Raw genomic sequence first — 27,372 nt, 5'->3', positions numbered from 1 at the left:
ATGGAATGCAACAGGAGTATAAATGAAATGCTTTCAGCACTCAGAAATGCATTTCTTAATTTCATATTGCTACCTGAATTATTTTAATTCTGATAAACAACTAAAAGATTCACAGTTCTAAGACAGGCAAAAGTATTGCTCATTTATTGAAATGGTCGCTTTGTCATGGTTCATGTGACTTTTAGGATCTTGCAAGATTTACAAAAACCAGCTAAGTCAATAATTATTATCATTTCATTTTAAATAATTCAATAATGCTGGTTGCAAAAGTAGAAATACAAAGTTGCACTTGATGGCTTAATTTTTTCATAACTTAAAGTACTTAAATTTTAATAAAAGTTCCGTTCATGCTCTTGAGTGACTATTCAGAAATAACTGTCAAGTTTGTCTCTTCGAGATTGACGACCATATTCTCTAGCAAATAATACTGTACGTTTATTCATGAGGAAAATTCACAAGGTAAGGTTGTACTGTTTCTTACCCCAGTATTAAATACAAGCTCTGTGGTTTAAGGGAAGTCTCGAAGTCATTAAATTAATGACGTAGGTACGTGAAAAGTGTGGAAAGTTTGCACTGTTTGTTTCCACAGCATAAGCAAAACTTCATCTTAGTAGTAAAGACATCTAGTGCATTTACTAATGATCTCTAGGCATGAAACAAGTGTCATTGTGACAAGATGATCGGCGGCGCTTTTGTTAAGGTGACAGTGATGATAGCAACGGCAGTTTCGAGTCATGTCTGTGTGCTCGTTGCTGCTGTTACGATGAAGATGTGTAAAACCCTTATAGCCTGTTCCTCACCATTCACGATCATCGTGATCAAGTGATACAGTCCCTCAGTCCATGAGAACTGCTGCTTGGTCTGGAATTTAACACAGATTATGGGTGCTCAGAAACTTTATGCCATAATGTCTTCTCCTCTTTCTGGCCAAATAATGGTGGTGAAAATTTATTACATTACCAGGATTCGAACACTTACTTTCGAGCAGGTCATTTGCATGTATTGATATCCTTAGCTACGGAACAAGGCTGATGGGTAAGAAGCGCTGCCTGACGTTTGCAATGTTGCATAAAAGCCGATTACCTGAAAAAAAGCATAGTCAACAGTACCTGTAGCCTGACTACAGCCAGTAATTTCGGCATATTTTCTTCTTCTTTAATGTACATGTCTTATGACAGGTTTCAGCACAAGGCTCCCCATTGCATCCTGTTCTAACCATCTTCCTTCATCCTTGTCTAATTTCATCTATCATTCCAATTCACATCCTACCTCTCATTCCTTCCACTTTTCCCTCTACAGCTCTTTGTTACAGAAAATGCCTGCACAGTCTACGTCCCAGCCAAGATTTTTTTCTTCTTCCCTTATTTTGTTCATTACTTCTTCCATCTTAAGTCTGGCAAACCACTTCACCTTAAGCATTCTTCTCCAAAATCGTATTACAAAACTTTCGAAATATCTTTCTTCTTTCTTTTAAACTGTCTGTGCTTCGCTCCTGTGTAACACTACCATCCACACGTAGCATTTATTTCATCTTTTCCTTAGCTCCATTGAATTTTTACTATATGTTAGTAGCTGCTCCAACTTTTCAAATGTTCCATTCCCCATAAACATTCTACTCCTTGTATCTTCTGTACAACTTCCACTCCATGTCATTAAACTTCCCAGCTACAGAAAGGATTTTATTTGTTCTATCTTTCTTCCATTAAGGAATATGTTAACTGGAGCTCCCTTCTCGCTTATTCTCATGACTTTTGTCTTTCCTATTTTCATCTCCATTCAATACTCCTTGCTGCTAGTAAGAAGGCAGTAAGAATTTTGGCCAGAAAATAGCTGATATCAGCATTCCTGAAGTTGATGACATCAGCATCAACGTTACTGGAATCACTGACATCATCATGTGAAGGCCACCCCTCTCCATGCACCATCCATCTGCACCCACCCACTCATTGTAGGAGCGTTCATCGATGCCATCATGCCAGCAGCCAATTTAGTGGAAGCTAGGCCCCCATCCCTCCAGCAATTTTAACTTTTGTAGCTCGACTGCAAGAGCACCGCTTTCTATTGTCTGTACTTTACCCAGTATGAAGCGCCACCTACAGCAGCAATCAGGTGAGAAGAAGAAGATTACCAATAAGAATTTACTCTGTCCACCTCTAACTGATACTATAATTCTGTGTGTGGTTGTTTTCGCTATACGTAGGTTTTATTATTTTTACAGATAAGGAGAAGCAGACATTCTTGCCTGAGCCACCAAAGCAGTAGCAATAACAGTCATTGTACCCAGGATGTCTTCGTGACTTTTCAGATCTGATCTTCTTCAACTGTGCCAGAGCACAGCGACAGGTAGAACTTAGGGTTCAGCTAGTTGTTAGCAGAATGCTTGCTAATCGAGTGAAAGTGGATCTAAAGGTGTGAATGTAGGCATAGCACCCCACAGTGACTTGGGTGTGATGACTGAGATAGAGAAAGCTCAGTGTCCTAGTACTAGTGTGTAGTATTATAGAGTTCATAGAGAGAAAGATGCTGACGAAATACAATCCATCATATACTGCTATTAACAGTAGCATGTCAAAGCACAAGGTGTCAATCATCAATATGTGCAGAGAGGCACTACTTCAGCTAAAACCTTGAGGTGCAATCATATACATTAAACATACAAGTGAGGTGAAATTAAATCACATTTACAATGCTTTACTGATTTCAGCTTGCAGACTGAGCTGCTGGCATCCTCACACTAAGGCTGCATACTGTGACTTTATTGGTAACTTCCATGTGAACAGTGCGCACATAAATCTATTAAGAAAATAGAAGACAAACCAGTACAGCCACAACAAAAGCCACTCTCAGCACAGAATGCCTAGAGCATGTCTGTAGCAGCTAAAAGGTTAACTTTAACAATAGTGGGAATCCAATTTATACAAGATAGATGACTCTCCATCACGAGCATGAACAACGGCGCAGCAATATTTTGCTGTTTCATTTTGCTAATGTCATATTCCAGAACAATCTCGCTCAGCAATATTAATCATTTGTGTGTTGATAATAATTTGGATTATGCAATTTCACATATATGATTAGTCTTTCTGTGTATTATGGGAGAGGTTGGTAAATTTTCTAAAATGGAAACCCAAAATGCTTCAAGCAGTTGAATTTAATTCGAATAAGAGTGAATTCACTGGATCGGTTATTGGTGGTGTAGACACTTCATCAGATGAAACAGAATCATGGACTGAAAACAAAGTAATGAATCCTGTAGTTAATCCAACCACCAATCATGTACCAGATTCAAATACTGCAATGCTTAGCTGTTTAATGGATATGATGAAGGAAATGTCAGCTAAACAAGGTGAATTCTGTATTTAGATTTCCCGTCAATTTAAAATCTTAACAACTACCACGTCGAATTTAACATTACACAAAAATACCATATTAAATGACATCAGAAATTTGTCATTACAATGTGACACTTTAACTACCGAAATTACAGCATTAAAAACTGCCTACAAGGCCTTGCCTGGTGTGATGAAACATTTATCTGACTAACAAGCAAAACTCAAAAAGTCTGTTCATAAACTAGGTTAAGAAATAGAGAATTTGTCTGTGGATCAAAACGCGAAGATCAAACTTCCATAGGGCACACAAAGGGAAAATTTTCAGAAAGATTATTCCACATGGATTTCCAGCAGGGAAACTCATATTGATGGAAAAATTCAGGACTGCCTTGCACTGTTCAGCAGACAGTTACTGAAGTGTTATCATGAGGGAAACTCCCACAGAAATAATTAACGTAGAGTTAAACCAAATTAAAATGCCACTATACAAAGACTTGATGAAGTGGCGAGATAATATCACATCTCAGATTAGTGACGTCCAACAGGAGCTAAAATTACTTGAATGAAAAGTAATTGACTCACCACCCTTTGATGTCAGAGTAGCGGACGAAAATAGTAGCCCTACAGTATATAAAGGAAGTTACAGTAATGACCTGCATCACAAAGGTATGTCAAAATGTTCAAATGTGTGTGAATTCCTAAGGGACCAAACTGCTGAGCTCATCAGTCCTTAGTCATACACACTACTTAAACTAACTTATGCTAAGAACAACACACACACCCATGCCTGAGGGAGGATTCAAACCTCCGGTGGGAGGGGCCACGCAATCCATGACATGGCACCTCAAAAAAGGTATGTCACCTAATGCTGTATTTTAGGGGATAGGGGCAACACCACAATTGTCTTCTGTGCTACTGGATGAAAACTTGCTAAAGAATAGGCAATTTTAAGTGTTCACTCTGCGTAAAAAAAAGTATTCATCACATTGCATTCACTAAATCATTTAAAGGTGTGCTACAGAGTCACGGAACAATCAATGAAGAATTCACTTCATCACAGGTGTCATTCAGGGGGAAGCCACCCTTTAGTCCACCAAGACTGTGGAGAGTTGTCAAGATTATATGCAGTTTGAGCTAGTCTTCATAGCTAATACTGGTCTTGAGGTGTCCAGGAAGGAGTGTCTGTTGCAAGGAAGGATCTGTGTGGTGATAATTAGTAAAGGGCAAGGCAAAGGTGCAGTGATACCCAAATCCTACAGACCAATTTGTCTTTTGAGCAATCTCGGCAAGACATTTGAAACACTGTTATGCAAGAGATTACAAGATCATAGTCTGCTACACAGAATGAGCCCTAACGTGTACAGGCTTAGAAGAGGGTTGTCAATGATGTCATTAATAAGGCTATTTCACTAGTGACAGATATTCATTTTTCATACACTCTATTGATTATCATTGATAATGATAGTATTTTCGATAATCCATGGTGGCTGACTTTCTTTGGTCGTCTTAGGGAGCTGGAGTGTCCAGAAGTGCTGTACAGCTGCCTGAGAGATTATTGCCATGGGAGACATGATTCTTTAATATGCCCAGGAAAGAAAATACAGAGACAATAACAAAAGACTATTCACAAGGCTCAGTGAGTGGTCAAGAGGTTTGGGATGTAGCACTGGAGCCCATACTACGGATGTTACATAACAGCGGTGACAAAAGTGAACTGGCAGCATTTGCAGACATTGTGCTCTTCATTGTAAGTAGTGACTCCAGAAGAATTACAGAAGACAAATATAAAGCATGGCACCATAAACCTGAGGGCTGGTATCAAAGTGTAAATTGTCACTAGCACTTCACTGAACAATGTACCTCCTGCTGAAAGGGAACGTAGCAACATACTCTAAAATAAAATTACATGATGTAACTATTTCTGGATGAATGTAGTAACTTTGCTCATAATATAGAGGAAACAGGCAGGAATGGTACAGAAGTAATCAATAAAGTTATAACTTTTGCAAACGGGCAATATCTGCTTCCCTTGAAAACAACCAGAGCATATTACCAATCTACATTAGCATCAGTTGTAGGATATGGTGTGAACATTTGGGCTTAAAGACTGCAGCTGGTGAAACCAGCATCATTAGAGAGAAGAGTTTAATGAGGAGTGCTACTAAGGATAGCGTGCACCCACTACACTATGCTGAATGATGCTTTGTTAGTAATTCTAGGAATATGCTCACTGGACTTGAAAATTAGGAAAAGAGGAACCCTTTATTGTTTAAGGAAAGGATTGTAACTGAGGCTAATGCAAGAAAGTTAGTAAGAGATCACAAATTACAACTGTGGCAAAATGAATGGGACTTCTCAAGTGCAGGTGGGAGAACATACAAATTTCCCCTTAACATCAGAGAGATTGATACATTACCTGACTGGCAATGACCGGTATGTTATGTACCTATAGAAAATCAAAAGACATATGAATGAAAGCTGCAACTGCAGCAGTCCAGAACATAAATTGCAGGACTGTCCACTTTACAAAGATGAGGCAGTCCCTAATAGCCATCAGGCATTAAAGATGTTGGATCCTAAAGCAGTACCAAGGAGTGAGTCAGCATGGTTCATCTTGGACAGTACTGCAGGTGCAGTATCCAGGAAGTCCAAGGAAAACTTCATGAGGCATTCAATCACATGTCAGCATGCTGTCATCCCAGCAAGACAACAAACTCTGCAGATAGGGAGACAAGAACTAAAGTCAGCGACCACTGAATGAAATAGTTTATCAAAAATTTACATTGCATTGATGGAAGTGATCATGGAAGCTGTAAAATTTAAAAAATAAGCATCATAAATAAATAGTTAATCTATAAATTATTATAATCCAAGAAAATGTGATTTGTATGACCTATTTTAGCTTTTCAGATAATTAGACAGTGTATTATGAAAAGTACCTAAATAAAACAAAATACTAGGGATAATCCTGTTTCTAATAAGGACATTCTAAAAATATTAAAGGTTAAACTACCACTGGATCACAGGGACAAACTGGTCCAATTATGTGAAACCTGGAACACTTTATTTCTGTTCTGGATTCACTTGGGTGTATACAACAAGATTTAAAATGAAACGGTCATAACAACAATAGTGCAGCAAGATCCTCTTCACCACGTATCCTATGGTACAACCGCGGTGATACAAGAGACAATCAGGTAAATATTTGATGCAGGTGAGGCTGCATCCCACAAATAATGCACAGCAGATTCATCACAGTCCACCAAACTCAAATAAAAAGAAAACCATGTAATAAGCACTGCTTTAACCATAATAACAATCACAGCAACAATAGGTTGAATTTCCAAACAGAAAATCATGACCAACCATCCATGCATAATAATAATAATAATAATAATATGCATGAAGTCCCCATACAAAACCATATTTTTGAAGATGATTGGCAGGCATAAAACCCCACTGTGAAAATTGCTGAAGAGGCAGAGGAGCCACAACCTGCAAATTCATAGTCAATAGATTATTTTCAGCCACATTGTGTCCTCAAATAATGGCTGTGAGATGGATCGGGAACAATGTGGGTAATAAAGTAAATCTGTTATGTTACGGCAATGACACAGACATCAGTGAGGAACTAACTACAGACTATTTTAAATGTCGTATTCAGAATGAAAAGGCTGTCCAAGCCTCTGTACACGCCATAGTGGGAAAGATACCAACTATGACCGTAACACACAGGTGATATGGTGAGTATTATGTTGTACAGTTTGTTTAATAAAATTCATGAGGTTACTAAAGTACCCATGTACCCAGTAAAAAATTGTAAAATCATAGAAGCTACTGATGTTAAATCTTTCAAATGCACGTAGAAGTTAAAATAAGAAGTGGGGTGATAAAATGCCCATTCTTAGTTGACGTGAAATGATAGTAGAATGCTTTGTTGGCATTGACTTCTACAAGAGAAGGATGCTATAATTGATTTCTCTATAGGTAGAAGTTTTTTAAAAGTCAATAGCCAAAAGATTGTGGTAGAGTTAATAAAAACAAAAATAGAGCATAGTAAATACTTCCAGGGCTTAAGGGTAAAGCTACTTAAGACAAGGACAAAATACATGAATAGTACACCCATACATCGTAGTCTGGTTGAAAATATTGAATACCAAGTAAAAGTCAAATCATACATTCTACTACTATTGCCTCATTGTAACAAGCAGAATTAAAAGAATTACTACTTCAGTTTGTATATACATTTGGAAACAAGCCTGATATTATCAACAAATATCAGTATTAAATGGAAGTCCATTCCCACAGGATCTATTGTTGTAACACTTAATCTGCCCTGTGGATAAAGAAAGCAGCACTCATTAATCACGTAAGGTAAACAAAGCATGTTAAAGTGCATGCTACGAAATCTATTGTAGCAGGTCTGATCATTAAAAGAATAGTAAACAGTTATTTTAGTTTACGTTTAGTTAGAACAGCTCAGTGTTGGTTAAACCATCAGCGAGAGCAGCACCACTAGTTCCTGCTCCTAATAAAGGCGAGTACACCGTTTGTTTGTTGCATATTTTTACGAGCTTCAAGCAGGAGCGACTGCAGTAATAGATAGGAACTGTGATTGTTGTGTACAGATGCGAGCTGAGCTCGCGACCCTTTGCTCGCAGGTTCAGGTTGCGTTGGCTTCTGTCACACAGCTTGAGGCCTCTGCCAAGGGACGTCATTGTGGGGGATCGGACGTGGGGATGCAAGGGACGTCAAGCACGTCCCACGTGTCCTCCGATTGGTCTACTGCTGTGACCGCCCCGGGTACTGCCTGCACTGAAGTTGACCCCTCACCTGTTGTCGAGTGGGTGATCATTCCAAAGTCTGGCAGGCAGCGAAAAACTTTCCGAGGGGCCGATCGTAGGGCCTCCCCAGTTCGTTTGACGAACAGGTTTCGGGCGTTATCTGTGGCTGACGATGTCTCTGAGCTGGATGCAGTCATCCATCCTGTTCCAGAGGAAGCTTCTCAGCCCACAAGGTCTGGGCATTCACAGAAGGTGGGTTTGCTGGTAGCTCCAACATTAGGTGCGTAATGGGGCCCCTTAGGAACATAGCTGCCAAGGAGGGGAAGGAAGCCAGTGTGCACTCCATGTGCATTCTGGAGAGAGTCATTCTGGGTGTGGAAAGGGTACTTCCAGATGCCATGAAGAGTACAGGGTGCAGCCAACTGCAGGTGGTGGCTCATGCCAGTACCAATAACGTGTCGCTTTGGATTGGAGCAGATTCTGTCTGGTTTCGGGCAGCTAGCGGAAATGGTAAAGACTGCCAGTCTTGCTTCCGAGATGAAGACGGAGCTCACCATCTGCAGCATCATTGATAGAACCGACCATGGGTCTTTGGTGCAGAGTTGAGTGGAGGGTCTGAATGAGAGGCTCAGGCAGTTCTGTGACCTTGTAGGCTGCAGATTCCTTGACTTGCACCATCGGGTGGTGGGTTTCCGGGTTCCGCTTAATAGGTCAGGAGTCCACTACACACAGGAGGCGGCTACACAGGTAGCAGGGGCTGTGTGGAAGGGACTGGGCGGTTTTTTAGGTTAGAGGGTCTCAGGGAACCACAGATGAGACATCCGCCTAAAAGTGGGCAGGTAAAATACAGTAAGGCAGTTGAAGAAACAATTGGTATTGTAGTTGTAAATTGTCTTAGCTGTGCTGGGAAAGAACCAAAGCTCCAAGCCCTAATAGAAAGCAGTGAAGCTCAAATAGTTGTAGGTACAGAGAGCTGGCTAAAGTGGAAATAATTTCAGCCGAAATTTTTTCAAACGATCTAACAGTGTTTAGAAAGGATAGCTTAAATACAGTTGATGGTGGAGTATTTATTGCTGTCAGAGATAGTTTGCCTTGTGGCAAAATTGAAGTAGATAGTTCGTGTGAAATAGTATGGGTAGAGGTTATACCTGACAATTGGACTTAACTATTAATTGGATCATTTTACCGACCCCCCGACTCAGAAGATATAGTTGCTGAACAGTTCAAAGAAAACTTGTCTCATTTCAAATAAGTACCCCACTCATACAGTTATAGTTGGTGGTGACTTCAATCAACCCTCGATATGCTGGAAAAATTATACGTTTAAAGCTGGCGGCAGGTATAAAACGTCATTCAAAATTGTACTGAATGCTTTCTCAGAAAATCATTTTGAACAATTAGTTCTTGTGCCCACTCAAAGCGTAAATGGTTGAGAAAGCACACTTGACCTATTAGCAACAAATAATCCTGGACAAATAGTGAGTGTTGTGACAAATACAGGGATTAGCGACCACAAGGCAGTTGCTGCTGGGCTGAATACCGTAACACCTACAACCATCAAAAAGAAAAGAAAGGTGTATCTATTTTAAAAAGCTGATAAAAATACTCTTAACTCCTTTTTAAGAGACAGTCTTCACTCCTTCTGATCTGATCATTTAAGTGTAGAAAAGTTGTGGAATGTTTTCAAAGAGATAGTATCAACAGTAATTGAGAGATATATGCCACATAAATTAATAAGTGATGGTACTGATCCCCCATGGTACACAAAACGGGTCAGATCATTGTTGCAGAAACAACGAAAATAGCATGCCAAATTTAAAAGAAGGCCAAATCCCTAAGATTGTCAAAGTTTTACGGAAGTTCAAAATATGGCACGTACTTCAACGCGAGATACATTTAATAATTTCCACAATGAAATTCTGTCTCGAAATCTGGCAGAAAATCCAAAGAGATTCTGGTCATACATAAAGCACACCAGTGGCAAGACGCAATCAATACCTTCACTGTGCGATAACAATGGTGAAGTCACTGATGACAGTACCACTAAAGCAGAGTTATTAAACACGGTTTTCCAAAACCCCTCCACCAAAGAAGACAAAGTATATGTTCCTGAATTCCAATCAAGAACAACTGCCAAGATGAGAAACATAGAAGTAGATATCCTTGGTGTAACAAAGCAGCTTAAATCACTTCACAAAGGCAAGGCCTCCGGTCCAGATTGTATACCAGTCAGGTTCCTCTCAGAGTATGCTGATAAAGTAGCTCCATATTTAGCAATTATATACAACTACTGACTCACAGTAAGATCTGTACCTAAAGGCTGGAAAATTGCTCAAGTCACACCAATATCCAAAAAGGGAAGTAGGAGTAATCCGCTGAATTACAGGCCTATATCACTAACGTCGATTTGCAGTAGGGTTTTAGAACATATACTGTATTCAAACATTATGAAGTACCTTGAAGAAAATGATTTATTGACTCATAGCCAGCACGGATTCAGAAAATATCGTTCTTATGGAACACTACTAGCTCTTTATACTCCTGAAGTAATAAGTGCTATTGACAGGGGATGTCAAATTGATTCCATATTTTTAGATTTCCAAAAGGCTTTTGACACTGTTCCTCACAAGTGTCTTCTAACCAAATTGCATGCCTGCGGAGTATTGCCTCAGTTGTGTGACTGGATTCGTGATTTCCTGTCAGAAAGCTCACAGTTCGTAGAAATAGACGGAAAGTCATCGAGTAAAACAAAAGTAATATCCGGCATTCCACAAGGAAGTGTTATAGGCCCTCTATTGTTCCTGATCTATATTAACGACATAGGAGACAATCTGAGTTGCTGTCTTAGATTGTTTGCAGATGATGTTGTCATTTACTGTCTTGTAAAGTCATCAGATGATCAAAACAAATTGCAAAATGATTTAGATAAGATATCTGTATGTTGTGAAAAGTGGCAATTGACCCTGAATAAAGAAAAGTGTGAAGTTATCACATGAATACTAAAAGAAATTAGCTAAATTCCGATTACATGATAAGTCACTCAAATCTGAAGGCTGTAAATTCAGCTAAATACTTAGGGATTACTACAAATAACCTAAATTGGAACGATCACATAGATAATATTGTGGGTAGAGCAAACCAAAGACTGTGATTCATTGGCAGAACACTTAGAAGTTACAATAGGTCTACTAAAGAGACTGCTTACACCACGCTTGTCGGCCCTATTCTGGAGTATTGCTGTGCGGTGTGGGATCCGCATCAGGTGGGATCGACGGATGACATCAGAAAAGTACAAAGAAGGACAGCTCGTTTTGTATTATCGCGAAATAGGGGAGATAGTGTCACAGACATGATACGTGAATTGGAGTGGCAATCATTAAAACAAAGGCGTTTTTCAGTACGATGGGATCTTCTCATGAAATTTCAATCACCAGTTTTCTACTCCGATTGCAAAAACATTCTGTTGGCACCCACCTGCACAGGGAGAAATGATCATCACAATAAAATGAGAGAAATAAGGGATCGCACTGAAAAATTTAAGTGCTCGTTTCTCCCATGTGCCATTCGAGAGTGGAACTGTAGAGAGACAGCTTGAAGGTGGTTCATTGAACCCTCTGCCAGGCACTTTATTGTGAATAGCAGAGTAATCATGTAGATGTAGATGTTATTTGCCAACAGTTGGCATGCCTGCTACCCTCCTGTCAGATAATACTAAATTTCATTTGTCAGACATGGAAAACATCTTCACATGAATACTATGTTTTCACCCTGAGGGAAATTCCACAACAGCTGTCTTTCGAGAATTTAACAGATTCATCAGAACCTATGCACACAATAATCAAGCAAAGAGTATACAATATTTAGAGCTAATTGAAGAGGTAGTGAATTATTTGCTACTGTACAACACACACTTCACTCCAGCTAAACTTGTAAGTAGGATGAAAGAGAAGAATGAATGGTTAAATCCACTCATATGTTTACAGAGATAAGAGTTTTCCAGGGAAGAGGAAGTAAGAAAAGTCTTACTCTCTCTGACCAAGCAGGCATGCCTGAGAAAGGTCTGCTATGAGAAAATATTTCAACAAATGGAAAAATATTGGGTAGGAGGCTATATTCTGTTAAATATTCACCTAAAATCTTCACTTCTTCACAAAATACACTGTAAATGGCAACTTTTATACACAGGTCTTTGTAAGACAGTGAGGATTCCACACAAGGGAAGTTATCCCTTGGCTTGTCCTAAAACCAACAAAATTAAGGGACTGTTTACCCACTAGGAGCTTAAGAAGCATTTGTATATAAGATTGGTCATATTTATAATATAAGTAATAATTTATTATTAAATGTAATTGTAATCTCTGATTAGTTTAAGCAGTGGTCTCACTAGATACCTAGGTGGCACATGTAAGAATAATATCTGTATAGTCTGATTAAATACTATGAGATTAATACTATCAGTGCTTGGGCATTCATTGGCAGAAGTAAAACAATTTAGTCTGTAATATTTAGGTGATGTTTGTCCTTATTTACTAATTATATAGCATATTATAATATTTATTGCTGTAATACAAGTGGTGAGTAAGTAGTTGATCTAAAAAGAGTAAAGCAAAAGACACTGTAATGTTAGTTTGGATGCTGCTTGGATACATCACCAATGCACAGGCACTCCTAGTCTTCAATCATAAGAGACCATAGGCACAATGTACATCCTTACCTGCCTTCAGGTAGCACCTGCATCTATAAGGCAAGCATACATTTTTGGACTGAGCCCGTGAGCCTCCAGAATCTGCAAGCCATTTGCCTCATCTTTGTACATGCCAATGAACTTCTTGTTCTAACGCGCTATGCCATAAGGATTATTGTCCACATATCCAGACATGTTGAATTCCTTGGGATTGTACTTAATTACTTTATAAGAACCACAGCCTTTTACCCAGTAGATTAAACTGTCTGCATCTAAATAAAGTAATGTGGGACCAGTGAAATTTGGTTTAGAAAACTCATAGTGGAATCAGTACATGTGGAGTTTGGAAAGATCCAGAATACACATGCCAATACAGAGAAGCATCATGAATTCCAGTGAAATCTTATTTATCTTCACAGTAACTAGCCCTTCATTGAATATTGTAGTTTACTTAAAAGTTGGCCTGGCAGTGTAAGCTCTAGCATCATAACACCCATCACAATATTAAACTAAGAATTTATGGTATTTTCTAATGTTCTCCATGGTTTTTCTGAAAACTGAATTATTCATTAATTGATAAAAATATTTTACAAAATCACACTTCAGAAGAGCCCTCTTTTCACTATTAACATCAATTTATGACTTCAGCCAAGGTCGCTGTTTGAAGGAGTTTCCATGAATGATACTAGTAAATTGCATCCCCAACCTGAGACATTGCTGGAAGCACATTCTACACTATAGAGTGTGTAGAATGTACCTCTGCTTATTCCCCAGTGTTGTCATCAGCCTGGGGACTGAGCCATTTCGTGAGACTAGGTACTCTAGACAGAGCATCATAAAATTGATGGGATATTCCATGTCTGCCTCTTGGATGTATACCACACCAGCATCCATAGCCACTCAATGGATTTTTTTTTCCACTCTGCTGATTTTCTCTTTGGATAGCCATCAGAACCCTCCAAATGGCAGAGTTCGTTGTATGACATACCCATAGAGGTTGTTTACATCCAAGTAAAGGAAGTAACTTAAATCATCAGATGGTCTGCACCCCTTCCTCACCCATTGGCCTTGGCATTCCTGTGCATGCACTGCCAAACTCACTTAAAATCCCACGTTCAGAAAAATGCACCTTATCAATATCATTCAAGAGTTTAATGTTCTTATGTGTCTTTTTAATACTGCATCTGATGAAAGTGGTGTAAAATTTCTCAGAAATGTTTGTGTACAAGTGCACATCTGTCTCCATGAATAGTTAGCATATCCCTCTAAATGAGAGATGTTGAACTCCTGCCAAACATTCACCATGTGCCTCTACTCCTCATCCATTGTGGCAGCACCTGTGAGTTTGGCAGTGAATGTGGTTATTTTGAGCATTGTAGTTTTCTGTAGTCTCTCAATTGAACCCAAGTATTTGTATGGAAAGATCCCCTTCTTCATCATAAGCTTAAACATTGCATTATCAGGATACATGACTCTGGTGATATACATATCCTACTGACACAATGCCTAAGCAATTTTCTGAACAGGTGCATGCATCAACCCAGGAAGTAGATTTCTCTTCATGGCATGATTCATTTGGATTATGAGATGTAGTTTTCTACATTGTCAGGTATGTCAATGGCCTTATCATCCTCCAACCAAAAATCACCCAAATACTCAACAAGAAAGTGCGCATCACACAGGTATGTGATACAGCAGTCTGCATTTCCAGCTGCATGCATTGTGAGCTGCACCAGAGGACTTACCCATTAGATGACAATGATACCTATGTAGACTTCCCAGAACTCTGTCCAACACTAGCCCACAAATACGACATTTAACTGTCTGCTCATATAAGCCATCATTCTCCTGAGATCTGGACCTTTTTTAGAGAGCAACCATCACACAGGATTATCTGCAACATATGACTCAAATTTGTTGGGAATGGGGTCATATGAGCAAACAAGTTGATACAGTGCTGCATACAGTATATGTCATTCTGTAAAAGTGGTGTAAGATGCTTGGGGTCACCTTCTCGGCTGTACAGTATCAGCTCTTCTGCTGTACGTACTTGTGAAATTCTTTTGTAGGACTTGAGGTATACAACTTTTGCAAGCAATTGTCTATTAACTGTGATTAGTCTGTGGCAGTATACGGGAACATCAAGAGCTTTGAGACTTCAAAACCTCTCTGATATCCCATGGAGAGGATCTTTGAGAGGAAAAGAAATAGAGACCAGCAGTGTGTTCTTCACATTATAACAGTGTGGAAGCTCTGTGAATTCACTGTATGCAGTAAAATGGTTCATGTATCACCATGTCATACATCATTCATCAGTGGTTCTAGTACAGGGCTTAACAACTGGCCGGTTTTGAGCGCGAGTACTCGCGTCTGCTCAGGCACAAGCTCGCAAGCAGCTGCAAGGTCGCGGAGTAGCGAGGGAGGGGAGGGAGGGGAAATGCGCGTGCACGTTTGAATAGGGCCGCAGTGTGCCTATTGAATTCGCGCCGACTGTGTAACGTTTAAAGTACTACGATCAGCTCTTAAGTCACTTCGCTGGTTAAGAATCATGTGAAGTCGCCGTTGTGTAACCCCAACCATGTTTTCACAGTTCAACCTCCATTGGGAGGAATTGTATCTGTTTACTGAAAAAGATGGTGTTGCAAAATGTTTAGTATGTCACAAAACACTGAATTCTTTTACGAAATTTTATTTGCAGCGACATTATATGTCATACCACGCGAAAGACTACGGACGTGGAAAATGTGATTGACCAGATCGTGCACAGGAAGTTATTAAACATAAAAGGAAGCTATCCGAAGAAGATCTGGATGATGAAGAAAAATCAGCTGAGGCAGCTCTGAGTGGGTTACAAAATTGCTTTGCTTTTATCAAAATCCCTGCGCCCCTTAACTGATGGCGATTTAATAAAAGAATGTTTGGTAGTTGCAGCGGAACATTTGTGTCCATCTCAAGTTGAACAGTTTTGGATTGTGCCATTATCTAACATGACCATTATGCGTCGCATACAGGACATGGCAGACGACGTCCAGAGCCAGCTTGCAAATATCTGTAAAGATTTTATGGCGTATTCTCTAGCTCTGGACGAAAGTGTTGATATCACTGGAACAGCGCAGCTTGCCATATTTATTAGAGGTGTTAATAGAGATCTTCAGGTGAAGGAGGAGCTCCTCGATGTAGTAGCCATGAAGAACACTACAACCGGAGGTGATATTTTAAGTAGTGTTGAAGAAAGTGTTGAAAATATAGGATTGTCGTGGAATTCTTTAGTTTCAGTGTCTACAGATGGTAGAGGCATACACTAAGCTAATAAAATTACGTGGCATGTGTACGTTCTCCTTCATTTGTTTCATTTGTCGCAGTAATAATTCGTGAGTGATATCCCTGCAGGTGGCCGCAGATTTACATTGACTGGCGGCAGCTGTTGTGTGCCCCACGTGACTCTTCCCACTCTCCGTTCTAGTCCGGTAGTGGGGGTAGCGTGCTTGCGCTGCTCCGTGCTCGCGCCTTGCTGCTCACAGCTTGCTCCGCGAGCACGTATGTTGTGAAGCACTGTTCTAGTACAACTTAGTACCATACTTCCACAGGTTGTCACTTTTCTCTATAGAAACTTCTTTGGTTCAGTTCAGTAGTGATGTTTATTGTGCTTTAATGGTTCTGAAGCATTCTCAGTGAGCTTGATACTATGCTGAGGAGACTATTCAAATGCATCTTTGCAAAGGAAACTGTGATGTTGTCTGGTGGTTGGTTGCACCATATTAGTGAGGAGCATTTGGAGTTATTAGTACTGCTTGTACTTTCAACTCTGGAGAGAATCTTTCATTGAGCTACAAACTAAATCTAGGCAGCGTCACACAGCATCAGTAAATAGTAATTACATTTTTCCTGTTGAAAAATGTTTTGACAATTTTCCCTGAACTACCAAGATATTTGTGATGTATTGGCTTTATCAAGCAGTCTCTTCAGTTTAGTGTTGAGCTCACTGAATAATCCTCTGGTCTTATCATGCTTTTGGGGTTTTTAAATAAATGTTTTGTTTTCAGTGGCATCTGAGGTTTTATCAACAACATGTACTAAAGTCAGTGTATTCACTTACTGAATAGAAGCAGGTGCAAAGTAAATATTCTCTCATAAATCTTTCAAATGCATTTATGTTTAACATACATTTAAATTCATCTGGTAGCTTTTTGAGCAGTTTCACTCCCATACTATGGTGCTGGCCAAGTATTTATTTATAGCTGTGTCTGAGATTCTGTACATATGGAATTTATTTTTTACTTAAAAATCTTTATTTGTTTACAACTTTTGAAATAATATAATTGGCAATAATAATGAAGAGCTTTACTAACATGAGAGAGAGCCATGAAGAGCAGGACAATCAAAAAGCAGCTCACGCTAACGTCTATGCCCACAGCAAGCAGTGCCTGTCCTTGTGCTTTGTTTATGGTCATGGCATAACATAAGCTCATAGGGAATTATAAGTATTTAAATCAGAATGATAATTTGCTGCAAATAAGCAAGATTTGGGAAATAAAACTCACTTGTTTCTGTCACTTTTCATTAGAAGTTCCACTTCTATGATGTTTTGTGGGAAAGAAGTAACTGTAAGTGGTTATGAATGAAGGATTCTGAGGGGCAAGATAATACGTGACATTCTTGATCAGAGTTACTTCACGTCTCACTTTCAGAAGGAGTTTCCAAAGAGTGAATTAAAGCCTGATGTTCTAAAGCTGCAGCAAGTCTCTCACTCCACAATCTGCATTGGATTCTTGAGACCGCATAGTCCTCAGTCTTGTATCCATTTTGGTGTATTCATAAAGACTCAAGCATTTTTTTCATGTTTTTATTGATACACAAAACAAAATCAAAATGTAATAAGTAGGCACCCAAGTCACAAAGCAAACTTAATAAATTGGTTTTATCTAGCAAAGAATATAAATAACATCTATTGAAAGATGAAAAGCAATGTTGTTATGTTTTTAATGCACAAAGCAAAATCAGTAAATTCATATATCCTAGCCAAATGAATGCCGTATTACTTTGTGTTCATAAAATTAAGAGTGTAGATCTGAATTCTGTCACTGACTTAAATTTCTGAAAATACATCTGTCACTAAGTTAAAAAAACAAATACTGCCCTCTATTGGTTCTTTGGTGTACTACAAAACTAGCACCACCCTTTATTAGTTCTCTACACCATGATGATTAAAATATCCAAAGTATTGAGCTGAGCAGACAATTTTAGATAAAACTTTAAATACAATATCATTTTTGTATGTGTTTTCAATGACATAGTGACTATGTGTTGCCCTGAGCTATGCTCAAGTTAACTCTGAAAACTCCACAAAAATTCATCTAGTGTATTCAGAGATTACCATATTCAAACAGACAGATGCTACAGATTTTCTGTTATGATTAGTATAGATAGGTAGCGAGTACCTTTCTGACATAAAATTATATTATCTGATATGACATACATGTTTCCTTCTAATTTTATATTGTGATTCCATATGTTACAATATTTCCTCATATGACTATCATTACCAGTTCTATTATTTTAAATATGCTGTAAACTGGGGTTTTTTGCCCCAGTTTTTGCCTGTCTTTTTATATGTGATAAAAAAAAGAATAGTGACAGAGGGAAAACTTCAAAAGCATTTTCTTTGTATTCTCAAAGACTTATGCCATCAACTAAAAATGATACTAACCAAACCGCACTATGTGATCAAATGTATCCTGACAACTGGCTGAAAATGACTTACAAGTTCATGGGGCCCTCTATCATTAATGCTGGAATTCAATATGGTGTTGGCCCACCCTTTGCCTTGATGACAGCTTCCACTCTCACAAGCACACATTCAATCAGGTGCTAGAAGATTTCTTAGGGAATAGCAGCCCATTCTTCACTGAGTGCTGCACTGAGGAGAGGTAGTGATGTCAGTCAGTGAGGCCTGGCATGAAATCGGTGTTCCAAAACATCCCAAAGGTGTACTATAGGATTCAGGTCAGGACTCTGTGCAGTCCAGTCCATTACAGTGATGTTATTGTTGTGCAACCACTTTGCCACAGGCCGTGCATTATGAACAGGTGCTTGATTGTGTTGAAAGATGCAATCACCATCCCCAAACTGCTCTTCAACAGTGGAAAGCAAGAAGGTGCTTAAAACATCAATGTAGGCCTGTGCTGTGATAGTGCCATGCAAAACAACAAGGGGTGCAAGCCCCCTCCATGAAAAATACGACCACACCACAACACGACCACCTCCGAATTTTGCTGTTGGCTCTACACACACTGATAGATTATGTTCACAGGGCATTCCCATACTCACACCTTGCCATCACATCGCCACATTGTGTATTGTGATTCATCACTCCACACAATGTTTCTATACTGTTCAGTCATCCAATGTTTATGCTCTTTACACCAAGCGAGGTGTTGTTTGGCATTTATCGACTTGATGTGTAACTTATGAGCAGCCACTCAACCACGAAATCCAAGTTTTCTCACTTTCCGCCTAACTGTCATAGTACTTGCAGTGGATCCTCATGCAGTTTGGAATTCCTGTGTGATGATCTGGATAGATGTCTGCCTATTACACATTACAACCCCTTCAACTGTCGGCAGTCTCGGTCAATCAACAGACGAGGTCAGCCTGTACACTTTTGTGCTGTACATGTCTCTTAACGTTTCCACTTCACTATCACATTGGAAACAGTGGACCTAGGGACACCCAATCACCTGCCCACATTCGAAGTCCGTGAGTACAGCAGAGCACCCCATCATCCTGTCTCATGATGTCTAATGACTACTGAGGTTGCTGATATTGAGTACCTGGTAGTAGGTGACAGCACAATGCACCCAATATGAAAAATGTATGGTTTTTTGGGTGTCCAGATACTTTTGATCACATGGTGTATATGTCACACCTGTTGCTCTGATACCAAATAACAAAAGTGGCCCAACATTATCTGCACTTGTGCCTACTTTCACCCATATGATCATTTCTTCATCTAAAACGTGGTAATATATTGTTTGGACAGAAAAAGGGCAATGAATATCTCTACAGTAGACTTACAGTACCATGGCGGAGAAATAAAACATTCAATTTTGAAGGCAAGAGAATGAAATATTGAACTTTATTCAAAAAGTAATGCAGAAAGTATACAAGTGTACAATATTTCAGCAATTGACTAATTCATTTTCAAGTTATATGTTATGAAGAGATTTATCATAAATTGCATATGAGCCTTATTTACACAAATAACTGAAGCTCTGGTACCGGTACCTGAAAATAGTTATGTTTGGTTAGTCTTGGTGGACTGATGATTATTATCAAATCCTTCCAAGGAAAAAGCAATTAACTTTTGTTCAGGTCATTTGTAGGAGGACCTTGTCTTTTTGACTTTTCCCTTTTTCACTTTAGCACACTCATCACTCACCACAGTCATAGTTGTGGGATATGCTTCTTTGTCATATCTGGCTGCAGTGTATTACACAACTGCTAATTTATCTTTCAACATTTCACGTTGGTGGACATCATCTTACATACTAGAGAAACTTACAGAATTGCCACTTCATCTTCATTTTGGGGTTACTTCATATTTTGCCAAAATGTGCAACACTTTGCACAAGCATTAAATATACTGCCTGAATTGTATTTCAAACAGACAACATTTTCTCACCTAATTGCCTAATACTGACAGAATTCAAAACTGTACTAACTTCATGTTTAACTTAATTGACATGAGCACTCCTGGCAGAAGTTACTGGAATGTAACTGTCGTTGAGATATTTGTGATCAACACTGGGTCCAGTGCTTCCAACAAAATATTACTACATGAAAATTACATGTTTTTATCATTATTTACACATTATGAATGCATACTGCCTTGTTTACTCTATGCTAATGATGTAATTTTCATGGAAAAATTTAAAGCTCTTTCCAAACGGGAGCCCAAGTTACCTGCAAAGGGCCAATGTAATCCAAGCTTGTGATGAATCAGTGTGTCCATAACATGCATAAACTGTAATGGTATAACTGGTAGTGGTTTAATCAGTAATTTATGTTATTGCCTACTTTTGTTCCTTGTAATAATGCTAATTGCTGTAATATAATATTGGTTGATAGACAACATAAATTTTTTGGTTTAAGTCAAATTGATCTTATTTGAATATTGAAGGCTGAGGGGTAATGTATCACTTCAACGAAACATATATTATTTTTTCTATTTCCTTATCTGAGGAAGGACAGTCATGATCTTGAGCAAGAATTCTTGTTATTTTGGTAAGTAAGTATTTGTTTTGGGCTGCATATTGTGTGATAAATTTTGTTTCCTTTATCTATGTCAGGAAAACAGAAGTGAACGCAGTGTATCTGTAAGGCAGGGGCGATGGTCATCTGGATTCCTGCTCATGAAGACACCTGCTCATTGGGACAAATATTCCATGAAAACACCATCCCACCTTGGAAGTACTCTGCATACCACAGAACCCTGCCATGCAAGACAATTGTCATGACATCACTTGTCAAAGGAAACTCACAGAATAAATACAGAGCTAATTGACAAAGGCTAATATGTATTGTGAGCTATGTTGAAGTCATATGCTAGAGTCAGCTCTAACAAGGAATGTACATAATGGAGGTAAAATACATGTGCAATAAAGAAGCAGCATATGAATTTATTTTGTAGTAACTGGTGTTTGATATTTCCACCTGGCATGGACTTGGCATGTTCAAGATAGAGTGACATGGTCCAGTCAAACAGTTAATAGAGCCAAGGAATGGTGATCACAAAAACTTGTAGCCTACATAGTCCACCTCTATGATGCCTGAACAACAATAGACCCATTACATTCCAAGGCTCCTACTGAGGAACGACTCCAGAATTTTTGAGGTCATATTTTAGAATTATATTGAAATATGCAGAATAGGTCCTCATAAGTGAATGTGCTTTTATGCATCCTTTTAGGGCCCTTAAAAGATGATATCTTGCATCCAGTTTGGAGTGGATACATTCAGGATGTTTGTAACACTTAGTTCAATCTGTGTCAATTACCAAAAACTTCGTTGCTTTTTTATCTACAATGTTGGTTGTTGAAAGTGAATTCTGAACAATGTAACATGTTATTCTGACAACTGGGAAACCTACTGATTCTGTTTTCTTGTTGTTTATTATGAGCTGATTTATTGTGAGCTGAGTTGTAAGTTGTTGGATAGCTTAATTTCTTGTTGCTTTTACTGATAACATTGCATCATGAGCAGTATGTATGTTCAGATTGATGGCAAAAACCTGGAAAAATTAATCCTATTTTGATCCATGTTGTATCCCACAGGTAACTGAGCACTCTTGGAGAGCACAAACATTGACAGTCATAATACATTTTCATATCTCATTAAAAATAAGCTCATTCAGTAAAAAAAATGAATTTCACACATCAATACAGGACACTGAAACATCTAAAAGTGTTTCTTCTGATGTTCCCCGTATAACAGGACATGATCTAGAAGTCACTGAAGTTTAACAGATGCATCTAAATTGCTATAAGGTAGCATTACTTTATTATAGGTACAGTATGAGGAACCCAAGGAAAAGATCTTGAAGGATGAAGGAGGTAAATAAAGATGAGGGGGAGATATGCTACTGTTGGAAGAATTTGACACAGCACTGAAAGACAGGTGGAAACAAGCACCCTGAAGTAGATGACATTCCTTCAGAATTATTGTGATCCTTGAGAGGGAGAGCCTGCCACGACAAAATTAGTTTGTCTGGTGTGCAAGACATACAGGACAGGCAAAATACCCTCAGCCTATAGTAATAATGAAACAATTCCAATTCCAAAGAAGACATGCGCTGATAGGCGTAAATTAGAATTATATTAATACCTTCAGCTGCTGATGGGCATTGATGTATATCAACGGGGACAGGTGAAAATGTGTGCCCCAACCGGGACTCGAACTCGGGATCTCCTGCTTACATGGCAGATGCTCTATCCATCTGAGCCACCGAGGACACAGAGGATAGCATGACTGCAGGGAATATCTCACGCACACCTCCCGCAAGACCCACATTCTCACCTTGTATGTCCACACACTATTCGTAGTGTCCCACCCCAACGCACACATTACTCGTGTCATGCCATTAAGGCGTTGGGTATCAGTTGTTGTGTGCTTACATCCGCTTTTCATTCATGTGTACTGAGACAAGAATTTGTTTTCATTGTACTTCTGCTGTGAACTGACATAATTGAAATTAACTGCAGTGTTTGTGATACATACAGTATTTTCCAAAATGTAACAGTACACATTTGTAGAAAAGTGAAACATGTATATCATGTATGGCACAGCCAATGGGACAGCACATAAAGCCAACTCCTGTACCATGTTCAGTATCCAAACAGATGCCAACCACAGCCTCGAATGTTTCAAAACATTCACCGCCAAATAGGGGAGACAGATGCCTTAGGTCGAGTACATCATGTGGACCTCTGACATAGTTCGTGAACAGTTGATGTGGAGTAGGAGGTACTTGTACATCTGGAAGAAAAGCCATCAACAAGCTCATACTATGGCTATGTCTCTAAGTAGTGAGCCTCATGTCTTCCATTACAACCCTGTCATCACCAGTTTTTATGTGGAAGATTTCTCCAGAGTTCAGTTTTGTCAATGGGTTATTCACCACCATTAGATTGAGTGCAATTTTCTAAACAACAGATGAAGCAGGGTTCACCAGAGATGGGTTCTTCAACGGTCAGAACAATCACATCTGGGCATGTCACAATCCTTGCACCTCACTTCAACACCATCACCAATAATGATTTGCAGTGAATGTAAGGGCTGTGTTATGCAGTGAATGTAAGGGCTGTGTTATTGGCAATCATGAGATTGGACCATATCTCCTGGAACCACATTTGAACAGAGTTAGATACAAGGGCATCCTCAAATAAGTTCTCCAGAACTTTATTTATTTTTCAGTGATGAGGTCTGGATATGTGGGAAGGGGGGGGGGGGGGGGTGGAGGAGGAGCAGTTCAGTGGCTTTGTGTACATGACACCAGTTCCTGACAAGGAAAGCTTCTCACTGGGATAATTGTACCATCTGTTGAGCTTCATGCAGTGTCTGGTGTGCTTGCTAGAGTGTACAAGAATTCTATGAAGGCACTGCATGTGTATTGAATGTGGTGGTCATGTACTGTACAGTATTGTTGAGAAAACATTATATTTGCTGAATGTGTAGCACATGTGCATAAATGGTATACTTCTCTTCAATATTAGTCTCTTTATTTGTCTGTAGAACAAGGAGATATATAACTACTATCACATACATTATTATTGTCCCACTATTTACTAAATGTAACATGTGTCCAACAGCTGCATACACATTGATGCTGTCACCACAGCAGATAGCAGTCTACTAGCTGCTAGAGAGTACAGCCTACGTGGCTTTGGTAATTCATGACAGTGTGAATGGACACGTGTGTAGTGACATTTGAGGAGCAGTTGCTAAACCATACACGGACAGAAGTACTTACGCAGCCATCTTTGAAGTGGAGGTTAATATCAAGGATGGTGGCTTGTTGTATTGAGTAGGGCCAGGTGAAGCAAATTGGGGAGAAGTTCTGGAGGAATGTGTATAGGATATATCCTTACCCTCAATCCAGATCACAAAGATGTCATCAGTGAATCCTAACCAGATGAAGTGTTTGGGTTGGCATAGGATGGTGCCATGCAAGTGCCCATAACCATACCCCAGATCTGTATGTAGGTAATGCCCCCAAAAGGGAAGTAATTGTGGGTGGGGTATAGTCGGTCATGGCAACTAGGGAGGAGGTTATTGGCATTGGGAAAGGTAGTGTTCAATAGGTGTAAGGTTATGGGCATTACAGATGTTAGTGTAAAGGGAGGTGGCAGCAATAACGATGAGCAGGGCACTGTGTGGTAAAGGAACATGGGGCAGTGGGGTTGGGTCACAGTTGGCTGGGGCGTAAAATGAGTCAAGTAGGGTTCAACATTGGTCTTTGGTTGAGTCTGCTTGCTAAGGCTGGTGGCGAAAAAGTGTTTCCACTCTAGGGACCAGGAGAAGGAGAGAAGGTCTTTAACAAGTCCTGCATGATTGAATTTGGGAGTCAGACAAAAGGAGAGGCCTTTGGGAAGGAATGATATTTCTGCAGGGATAAGGGTATTGGAGGAAATTTTCATGACTGTCCGTTTAGATTCTGGATTCTGTGTGGTGATGGGAGGAAGTTCTGGAAGATAGGGTAAATGTAGTAGGTCTATGAGACAGCGTTTGTCAGCTATGAGGGGCCATGCAAGAGATTTTGAGGTTTTCATAGAGGTGGTGGACAGTGGTAGTCTAGGGTGGGAGTAGTAGGTGAGTGGGGTGGACAGTTTTTTTAGATGGAATTGTGCATGTTGCTCTAGTTCTTGAAGGGAAGGAGTTTCAATGTGTGCTATGGGATCCAGGAATTCGGGCTTGCATAGCAGGAGAATTTTACAGATGGAGAGAAGGTATTACAAGGGGGTTTGGACTTCATTAATTTGCATGACTATGATGGAGGTCATCATGGAGAGAGAGTAGCAATTAGAGATGTGTAATTTGATGGTAAGGCCATTTGGGGAGGGGGGGGGGGTGGATTCCATGAGCCAAGCAATAATGCAGGAACAGTAAGTGGGACGGGGTTCTCGCTAGGGATGTGGAAACTTCTCTGTACTGACACAGATGGAAGGAGCAAGGATCCATGGTGGTGGGAAAAAGGTGAAAAAATGCGTAAATAACATAGAATTACATCCGAAAAGATTCTCAAAAATACACCCAAATAGATCATGAAAGACTTAAGTGACTGAAATAAGGGGAAACCAGATGAAATCTGAGGAAGTACATCAATAGTGAAATGTGAAAACCAACTGAAATTGGCATAACATTGAGATCAAAGAAAAAATATAAATAAAGAATTTTTGTGGTTGACTGCAGGTTTGTGGGCAGATAAGTGTGAAGAAAGGAGATGGCAGATGTGACTGAAGTTACTAGGTGTGAATTGGAATAGAAAGGAGAAGTGCAGGATGGGAAGGGCTTGGTAGGATCAGATACAAGACTGTTTGGCACAGGAAAGGTACAGGAAATAACACATGAAAATACAGAAAAGTGACAAAGGGAGAGTGCTCAATTTGAATGTGTAGGATTAATTATATCAGTGGGAGTAATGTGGGACATAAGAAGCTGCACGTACAATCAGTGTGGTTTTGTAGCCGTCTGTTTTGGGCATCCAAGACAGTTGATACAGTGTGGCTCATAAGTAGAATATGCAATGCAATTTGTAAGGTGACAAGAGAAAGATAGGAAGGAAAAGAAAGAAGGATGGACATTGAGTATAGTAATGAATTAGAAAATAGTAACAAAGGAAAATGGCACTTGAGTTTGAGGATGGAAGGAAAGCCATCAGACAAAATCAAAAAATGGAAAATCCAGCATGGAATGTAACAATATTATGAAAAGGATAATTGCTATTCAACATATACCGGAGATGCTGAGTCACAGACGGATACAATGAAAATACTGCCATAAAAACCAGTGGGCGAGGGGGAGGTAGTGGAAAAGGAGAGATGTATAAAGACTGTACATTTTAAAAATAATCAACATATACAAAAAGTTCCATTTGTTATTTATGCAGCTTCTGAAAGAACACCACTGATGATGGATAACTGTCAACCAAATACAGAAAATTAATGTAAAATGAAATATCAAAAACATGAACCAAGTGGTTTATGTTATTATATCAAGTACATTAATGGACATTACAAAGATCCTGTTGTATACACGGGATCAATCTGTCATAAAAATTTATTGAACATATAAAACAAGAAGTAGCAGATATTGGAATAATTTATTCTGAAATTGAAGAAATAAAACTATTGGTGATTCAAGAACAATCAAGATATGCAACATCAAATATTTGTACACAGTACAAATGTCATTATTCATAGAAAAATATAGAGGTTCATCATCATGATCTTTTGACTGGAAAATTTATAAATCCATTTTCTAATAATTGTAATCTGAAACTGACACAGCTAAGGTTTTGTACTAATTTATGTACATAATCTCTCAGGATATGATTCACATCTGTTCCTAAAAGAACTTGGTTATGATAAAAAAAAATAGATTTAATACCTCATGAAGAAGATAGATACATCAGTTTTGGTAACAAGACAAAGATGAGATTTATCGATACATTTAAATTTATGGCTCCTTCACTTGAAAACTTTCAAAACATCTGAAGAGAGAACAAATGAAAATCAATAAAAAAAATTTCACAGAAGAATTATTCAATCTAGTGATCAGAAAAGATATTTATTCACATGATTACATGAATTCTTGTAAGAAATTGGAAGAGACACAATTATCAACAAAGGAAATATTATATAGTAAACTGAATGACTGTTATATAAGTGACAAAGATAATAAACATGCAAAACTAGTTTGGGAAAAATGTAATATCAAAAATGACTGTGAATATTGATGTAGCAGATATGGAGAGAAAATATGTTTGGCACTTGATACTGAATTTAAAATTATTTTA

General features: G+C 38.9%; 1 long non-coding RNA gene across 1 annotated transcript in view; it reads left to right on the top strand.

Annotated features, from left to right (window-relative positions):
- Positions 1 to 21,406, top strand: part of LOC126260955 (uncharacterized) — a 30,548-nt gene extending 9,142 nt beyond the window's left edge. Inside the window, exon 3 of the long non-coding RNA XR_007546673.1 lies at positions 21,149 to 21,406. This is a non-coding gene — a long non-coding RNA (uncharacterized LOC126260955). The remainder of the gene's footprint in view (positions 1 to 21,148) is intronic.
- Positions 21,407 to 27,372: the final 5,966 nt, after the last annotated feature.

The sequence above is a fragment of the Schistocerca nitens genome, chromosome 5 (assembly GCF_023898315.1).
Source record: "Schistocerca nitens isolate TAMUIC-IGC-003100 chromosome 5, iqSchNite1.1, whole genome shotgun sequence".
Classification (NCBI taxonomy): domain Eukaryota; kingdom Metazoa; phylum Arthropoda; class Insecta; order Orthoptera; family Acrididae; genus Schistocerca; species Schistocerca nitens.
Note: the sequence above shows the minus strand (reverse complement) of the source record. Positions and strands in the feature narration are given on the sequence as shown.